Source organism: Prionailurus bengalensis, chromosome D3, assembly GCF_016509475.1.
Source record: "Prionailurus bengalensis isolate Pbe53 chromosome D3, Fcat_Pben_1.1_paternal_pri, whole genome shotgun sequence".
Lineage (NCBI taxonomy): Eukaryota > Metazoa > Chordata > Mammalia > Carnivora > Felidae > Prionailurus > Prionailurus bengalensis.
Genome location: NC_057356.1, coordinates 60,420,084 through 60,428,950, shown reverse-complemented (window position 1 = coordinate 60,428,950; position 8,867 = coordinate 60,420,084). Strand labels below are relative to the sequence as shown.

Genomic DNA, 8,867 nt, shown 5'->3' with positions numbered 1-8,867 from the left:
CCCTCTCTCTCTCTCTCTTTCATCTATCTACACTTTTATTTATCCCAGCAACTTGGCCTTTATTATCCTAACGAAATAAAATCCTAAGCCTTAAAAGAAAGTTAAAAAAAAAAAAAAGATAATCCAGTACTTCTGAGTCTCCAAGGTCTTGGGTTCCAATAATAGATTTCACTTTATGAGATGTTTTGGTTTTTTTTTCCAACTTATACATTAATTTTTCAGTCTAATTCCCAAGTAAATTATCCCCTCCACATCATATACCCTCCAATATATATGCATATATGAGGCCATTCTTCTGGGTTCGAAGCCTCATAATCAAGAAATGAGTTAAAACATCTATCCTAACCAGGTTCCTGGGTGGCTCAGTCTGTTAAGCTTTCCACTTCAGCTCAGGTGATGATCTAACAGTTCTGTTGGTGGGTTCAAGTCTCACATCGGGCTATGCACTGACAGCGTAAAACCTGTTTCACATCTGTGTCTCCCTCTCTCTCTGCCCCTCTCATGTGTACTCTCTCTCTTAAAACTAAATAAACATTAAAAAAACAAAAAAATCTACCCTAGTGACATTCTACCTTGAATTTTGGCAACAACTTCAAATTATGTTTTTTGTTTTTGTTTTTTGTTTTTTGTGTTTTTTTGCTTTATTTTTGTACTTAAACTCTATTCTGCGGTACCTCATGAACACAAATGTCTTTTACGCAATTTTATGCAGTCACTCTATTGTCCTGAAGATGGAAGCCAAAGTCCTGGGTCGAAGATGTAAGATTTTCACCACTTGAACCTAACATACATTTTGTATGGATTAAAAAAAAAATGCAAAAGCCTAACAGCTCCATACATCAATAGTTCTAAAAATGTAGGAAGCCTAACATTTGTAGATTTTGCTAAAAATTGAGAATTCTAGGCTTTACCAGATCCAGATACTGATTCAAGAGGTTTGGCATATGGCCATCAAATCTATATTCTAAGTGAACATTTTTGTTAGTCAAGATAGGTTAGTTTCCATTGCAGTAACAGGCAAACCTCCAAAGTTGATATTCTACTTGACAAAACATACAAATAGGTCAGTTAGATACTCCTCTCTAGGACCAACACAGAAATGTTACCATTCACTTCACCTGAGGAAAAGAGAATGTGTTGAACTGCTTACTAGCCCTTAATACTTCCACCCAGAAATGTTTTTATTTTATTAGATGAAACAAGTTTTGTGGCAATATCTAAACTCAAAGTGATAGGGAACTATTTGGTGAACAGTATTTATGTAGCTATTCTGAGGACTTCATTTAAAGCACAGGTACCCTATTATTTATTCTGAAATAGCTTGTTCATTAAGTTTCAAAACCTGCCTTCAGTTTTCCTCAGTGCATTTGAATACCCATTGCTCATGCTGAATTTTTCTTCTGTTTCTAGGTGCACAAGAACTTCCAACTATACGTTTATCTTCTGCAACTAAGAAGTCAAAAGACATTTCATGCTCAATAATTTATTTGCTTTTATTGTATTTTTAATGCTCAACTTGTCAAAAATCATTAATATATCTATACCATAAAATATAATCTTATTTTTAAGAAAAAAAAAATCTTTCAGCAATCAATTCAGGGCAAAAGAGATATCAAGAAAAGTAGTCTTATCTGCTCAGTGGACTCCAACTATTAATAGATTATTTTCCAAAAATTTCTTTATAAATCAGTTGTTTGAAAATCTTTTAGATTTCTCCAGTGGGACAATATTATAGCGATTGAGATTTCTGGGAGAGTATTCCAATGCCTATTTAACTCCTTAGGCTATATGTTCAAAATGAAACACTGTAAAGTAAATTTGTATACTATAAAACGAAACACCTTTACAATGCTACTAATTCAATAAAACAAACAAAAAAAGTGCTAAAATGCAAAGAATATATTGTCTATATTTTAAGCTAATACTGAGACAAGCTTTTTTAATTAGGGGAGAATGAAAAGGTAGGTAGAGATTTTACAGATGTTTTGAAGGGAATTAGGAATATTTTCAAGGATTTATATGTTATTGGCAGTGGTTCTTGATTATTCCTAATTGCCACTTCAAATTATATGATGTTCTTGCCTTAAAACAGGTATGTCACTAACCACTAAAATTTCAAACAATGATTATCCCACTGTTTGAATCATGATTGCAATAATGAAGGTGAGAATAAAAAAGTTAATGAGGAAGGAAATAAAGAGAGAAAATACACATACTAACTGGGAAAGAGTTTTAACAGATAAAGAAGAAAACAATAAAATGCAAGTGGATGTGTTATGTTGTGAAACATTATGTGAGGGGGAATACCTGAGCTGGTACTGGTAAACTAAAGAGGAGAAAAGGAGCAGGATCCATTTGAGAGAAGGATAAAGTTGGTTGTGGTATAGAAACATTGGAGTCAGACACCTTAGAGCAGGAGACAAGGGAAGAGTAGAATTACTCTCTTGATGTTTAAAGTAATGAGTCTGAGTGGGACTTGAGCTTGTACAATGACGTACTGGGTGAGAAGCAGACAGAGGAATGAGATAAGAAGGGGCATAAAAGAGCTTTTCTTTAGTATTGAACGATGATACAAGGTATGTGTCATCTATTCAGCCTCTTGAAGTTGAGGCAGGGGTTCCCACAGCCCCACACCCTGTTAATGAGCCTAGCACAGAATCTATACCCGCTTTTCATTTGTCCATCCGTGAGGTCTGACAGCCTTCTGCGTGGTTAAGTTAGCTTTATGCCTCCACCTTCCCAGCCCTCCTATTTTACCTGAATCCCATTTCTGGGTGCAATCCTGGGAATTTCCTCCGAGGAGATCATAAATTAGATTGGAACTAGGACTATTAACAAACACAAAACCAGGGAAAAACTGGATTTGCAACAATCCCTGGGGGCCGTGACTTTATTCAAATGAATCAAGTGTGTATTGAGTGCTGACTTCTGGATCAGATGCTATGCTATGAAATTTCACATTTATAATTTCTATTTAACATTTAATCAGTTTTTGGCGATTATATTCTCAGCAACCATGTACAGGTGCTAGAGGGCTAACTGGCATAGATTCAGGTTCAAGTTAGAGAAGGCAGAAACCAGAGCAAGATCATGACAGCCGGGGACCACTGGAGAGGTAAGCCTGAGGGCAAACTCTGAGATCTGAAAGTGTACCTTTTGAGTCCCTGTCTTTTCCCACTCCTCCTACCTTGGATACCCCTCAAGGAACCATTGCATATCAAAACCAACTATTAGAACCTTCATCACATTGACATGTGAGTGAAACCCCCTTTAGGTACCAGCAGTCTAAGAACACCAAGCAATTTCTTTTGAATGAAAGCCTTGGGATAAATAAATCCACTCATTTACGTATTATTCAGTCATGTAATGAACACCTTCTACATGCCAAACACTAAAGAGCTAGTCTTTCTTTTTTATTTGCCAATAGAAGCTATGAATGGCACACTGCAATTCCAGATACTAGGTAAGAAACATAAGTTTGAAGGATGAAGATATCAAGGCCTCAGTCTCCTCTGAAATCAGATCACAATGCTCTATGTCATCAGTTTCCCTCTATCTTGATTACATGTCCAGGAACACTGACACTCTAACAACAAAATGGACAACTCCAGTGGACCAAAATAAGTTGACTATACCCGAAATGATGGAAGAAACGGCGCAAACATTAACCCTGAAGGGAGAAGGTAAGTACAGATACACACAAAAGCTTGAGGAGTCAGGGAAGCCACTTAGTCATGCAAATGCAGAAAGAACACAGCCACATAGGTTAGAAGGAGTAAATCTAAGCTTCAAAACTATAAGAGATTGCCAGTAGGAAAACACACTATGGAATGCAGTGTGATGCAATGATAAAAAATTCAAAACATTAGTTGTATTTTTTTTAAAAAAGTATTATCTATCTATCTGGGAGACAATCACGTAACACTTTAAACAGCACAATTTCCCAAGATACCCCAGTCCTTTCCTGGAGCATGGAGGTGTGTGTCTATTCTCCTCTGTGATAGGGCAGTGGGTTATAAGAGCCTCAAAAGTCCAGGTGTTGCTATACAGCAGCTCAAGGTCAGGATGGGAAGGGCGTCTGTCAGGTCTTCTCTGCCTAGAAATATCTCGCATCTTCTTCTGTCACTAAATTGTACCCCAAGTCATTCATTCTTTTCCTATATCAGGACCCAGTGCAGTCACTTCTTTTGGAGACACACATATTTCCAGGAAGAGCAGGACACTTCTAGAAGTCAGTTCAGTGTGCCTGGGTGGCTCAGTCGGTTAAGCGTCCAGCTTCAGTTCCGGTCACCATCTCACAGTTCATGAGTTCGAGGCCCCCATCGGGCTCTGTGCTGACAGCTCAGAGCCTGGAGCCTGCTTCAGATTCTGTCTCTGTCTCTCTCTCTCTCTTTCTCTCTCTCTCTCTCTCTCTCCCCCTCCCCTGCTCACGCTCTCTCTCTCTCTGTCTCTGTCTCTCTCTCAAGAATAAATAAACATTAGAAAAAATTTTGAAATCAGTTCAAGGTTGTGAATTACGTTATCAGAGAGCATCCTCCCACCTGCCAAGCTCACAACTTTACTGTAAGCAAGGGAGCCAGGGAAAACCAGGCTTGACAGAAGTTCTTCTGTGAGGTCACTGTGCTCCCACTGGAGTTTGTGTGTGGGTTAGGCTAATATCTGAAGATAGCAGATAGATCACTAGTTCAGCAGTTCTCAAAGTGTGGCCCCCAGAGCAATGGCATCAGTATTGCTTCAAAATTTGGTAGAAATGCAAATTCTCAATCCCTGTCTCATGAATGCTGAATGAGGGACCCTGGGATTGGAGCCCAACAATATGCGTTTCCACAAGCCCTCTAGGTGATTCTAATTCATGTTCAGGTTTAAGAAACGCTGACCCCTCTGGCAGCTCCACTGGGGATCTGCTCTATATTGTGGATTCAGGTAATCACCGAAGAGTGAACGAGTTTCTGATGCTTTCCTGAAATCAGATTTTGATGTCATGGAGAAAGGGCTTGAATAAAAGCTTGCAGAGCCAGGAGATGGCAGTGGCAGCTGGTGGGGTGTAATGAGACAAAGGGCAAATGTGGATGGTGTGAAAGGAAGTTCAGGAACAAAAGAGCAGAAAAGGATGAGAGACTGTAGGAAGACACAAGCATTACCATTTTTTCTAGCTTAGTTCTAGCTTAACTTCAGTCTTTTCCATGATCGAACTTTACACTGGTGACTACTGGGTCACAGACCTGGATTAGGGCTGCACTGGGGACCATTTTACCCAGGGTTTTTATTTTTCTGTCTGTAAAGGCAGTAGCAGCAGGTTAAGCTGCCTCCCCGTTTGCGAGCTTTCTTCCACCCCAACTTGTATTTTCCTTTCTTTTTGTAATGAATTCTGATGTACTTACATCTTTCCAGGGATTAGGCCTGACAGCAAGAGCCCACAATAAAGTGAGCACGAGGTCACACAACAATATATGGGGAAGAATGAACTACAATTAAGCCAGCATAATTGCATACAAGCAACACCCTCCAAAGTACCGAACAATAAATCTTTGGCTCAAAGTAATGAGGGATCGGGAGATGAGAACATTGGAACAGCTCACTCGAGCAGTCTTAAAACTCACACTGGAAGTAAAACACATAAGAAATTACCATGGATTCCCAAGCCTGAGAAATCAGGCTGACCCCCAATATGTAAGACCTGGAGTTTCTAAGGTACATCATTTTTGCCAAGCACTTAATTTCCTCTTAGCTTCTTGCTGGATAACAACAGACTTGCATCTTAAATTTTTTAAATGTTTTATTTATTTTATATATATATATATATATATATATATATATATAGAAAGTGGCAGCAATGGAGGAGCAGAAAGAGACACAGAATCCAAAGCAGGCTTTAGGCTCTGAGCTGTCAGCACAGAGCCCAATGAGGGGCTTGAACTCACAAACTGTGAAATCATGACCTGAGCCAAAGTCAGACGCTCAACGGACTGAGCCACCAGGCGCCCCAAACTTGCATCTTTATTACTGGAGCCAGCGTTCAATTACCAGGGTAATGGAGAAGAGCCTTATCAAGAACGGCCCAAACATAAACCTAATCAGCGCAATATTCAATTTAAGTCACAGTTCATTCTGTGCATTAGTAATTTCACCCCAACAACAAACTGAGTCATATACTTTGCTTCAAATGATTTTTAAAAGTCTCCAGTCCCTCCAGAGTAGAAACAGTTTTCTGTTTAAGTATCTTTTTCTTACTGAAAGTCATCTAGAAAACTGACCTACTCCCAGAAAGGAGATGCAACCGTGAGGGGCCTGGAGGTCCATGATGAAATGAAGACAGTTATCACTTTTCATCTCTTCCTGGTGGAGGAGCAAAGAAGCCATCATGTTACAAATATGGAAAAAGAACAGAGAGGGGGAGGGAAAAGGGAGCTTCCTTTTCCTTCAGAAATTAGTTGTCTATTTAGGACTCTAGAGCACAGTATGAAGCATCTCTGGCTTAGTTTATTTGTTCCTATATTACTTGTATCATAAAAACCTTCATAATTAGGACATTAGTGAACTAACAACTCAATCACTAAGATAATATGAGTTTTTAGTAGGCTCCTAAATGTGGCCTAGTCATTATCCAAATGGGTCACAGTTCTTCCCTTTCCCAAAGAATGTATATTCTATTGTAGGGGCGGGTTGGGTCAAGACTAAGAAACCTGACAAATCACAGACTAGTTAAGTGCCTACACTTTTTGCTATGAGCTATGGATTATAGAATAAAAGGGAGACATATAGAGAAACTACCACAGAACAGAGAAGCTGAAAATACTAAAATTGAGCTTGACTTGAAGTTAAACTCCTTTACTCTCTCCTCTTCCTGATACTTTCCATACAAACTTGGAACAGTAGGCTCCAAGTTTTAAGGCAAGTTCAAGGCCTGCTGGAACATTAATCTCACCAGGGGCTTTTTATTTTATTTTATTTTTTAAACATATTAGCTTTTTGTAGGATACACAAGAAATCATCTAACATTTAGTTCTTATCAAGAAACTGGGTAGAAAAAGTCACCAGACTAGTTGCAATCTTAAGAAACTGTGGCTTTTGAAAAATATCCTAAGTGAAGAAAAAGAAGAGACCGAGAGAAAAGCACAAAGAAACAGAGACAGAGATACAGAGAGAAAGGTTATAAATCAAAGAAGAAGAGAGGAGAAAAAAAAGTTGAGAAGAAAAATTCAGGATATTTGAAATATTTCATTTTGTGTAAATGAGTTCTTATGTTTTAGAAGCATATTCTGTGTGCTTGTGTGTGTGTGTGTGTGTGTGTGTTTATGAGTGTGTATTGCCAGTTGTCTAGTTGATCTCTCACCTTATGTATGATTGGTTTTATAACTGTTATTGGCCAGTTGTATTTGAAAACTGGTCTCACGTGTGAAAACCTTTTCTACTCACTATAACAGGAAGAGAAGAGTCATATGTCTTTTGGCTTCATTATGGTGACAGACAGTTTTGGACGCCTTGCCCATGCTTGGTACCTGCTAACCTATTGACTCGAATACATGCGGTCTATATACACGGGCTCTCCTTTGCTTATACAACCCAAAGTGAGTTGACTTTGAGGCCAGAAGCCATAGACTTGAAAGGTAAAGTCAGAGACAAATGAGGCTGAAGCTGTAAGGACAAAGGAAATTAGGGGACCCTTGCTTACCTCAGATACAGAGCAGGTATGTGTTAGAAATGTTTGTGCTTACTAATTAAATACATTTCATTTCCTCTTACATCTTTTTTGCTTAACTAAGGAGAAAATGTGCATTATTTATAGGAACTAAACATAATGAAAACACAAAGAAAAGGAACCATTTTGATTCAAATCTTGGCAAATATCCAACTTGCAATAACTTGAAGATTTAATATTATTACATGCACACACACACAAAAAATAAAGCCTAATGCTCATCCAAGCATATTTCAATCAAAACTCTCTCTGGGAACCTTCCTACTGACAATACAATTTCGTGCAAAATAAACAATAAGATGCAAAAACTACAGTAAGCAGTTTAGGAAATTACATATCAAATATCTTCTTAAGAGCCTGGGGGTCTTACTGAGCAGAAATTTTGCCTAACAAGTCTCATTGCATATGCAGATTTAAATAATTCACTTGTTTAAGAAATCTCCTATTCTCTATTTACTCAAGCACTTCAGCGATGGGTTGTCGCCAGCAGTCATGCCAAGAGTCAAAGGGAAAAAAAAGGTTATTTTTCTAGTTTTGAAGGAAGCGATATGAAAATAAGTAGCAAAGCTAGGATTCTGCATTAAAGTCAGGTAACAATAGTATATTCAGTCAAAATCTGTTCTCCATAAGTCTGATTTCAGAAACCTGTATCATTCATATAGGTATATATACACTTACACTAAAAAATGGTGTGGGTATGATTAGCTATGTAGCCCACTGGTCTCCTATCTCTCCTAATATATAGGTGAGGATCCCAGAGAGAGATGTTGTCCAAGGTCACAAGACCAGTGAATATAAGCACGGGAATGAGACAATAGAACTTCCAAAGGTTGGTTCCTCTTTTCACTACTCAAAGATACCTCACAAAGCATCCTGCATATATGAATAATTCTACATAAAATCTTAAGTGTGTGTGTATGTATGTATGTATGTATTTTCATAGACTTCCAAGCTATTTAGACTTTGATTAAACTGAATACATCTTTAGTTCTCTCATGAACTCACAGAATTTCTCTGATGATTTAGCCAATAATAGAATAATAAAATAAAAAGACAACAACAATAAAGCAACCAGGTCTGTTCCAAAGGAGGAAATTAACAAAATCAATGTCTACAATACACAATGTACCGAGGTAGCTCTTCAAAGGTTTTTGGTCTGAAAGTCCAG

At 38.1% G+C, this 8,867-nt stretch overlaps 1 long non-coding RNA gene across 1 annotated transcript; it reads left to right on the top strand.

Moving 5' to 3' along the window:
* The first annotated feature begins 492 nt into the window (after window positions 1-492).
* On the top strand, window positions 493-3,686 carry LOC122470049. Its single transcript, XR_006293805.1, has 2 exons — window positions 493-3,115; window positions 3,574-3,686. It is a non-coding gene; the product is annotated as an uncharacterized LOC122470049 (long non-coding RNA).
* The last annotated feature ends 5,181 nt before the right edge of the window (window positions 3,687-8,867 follow it).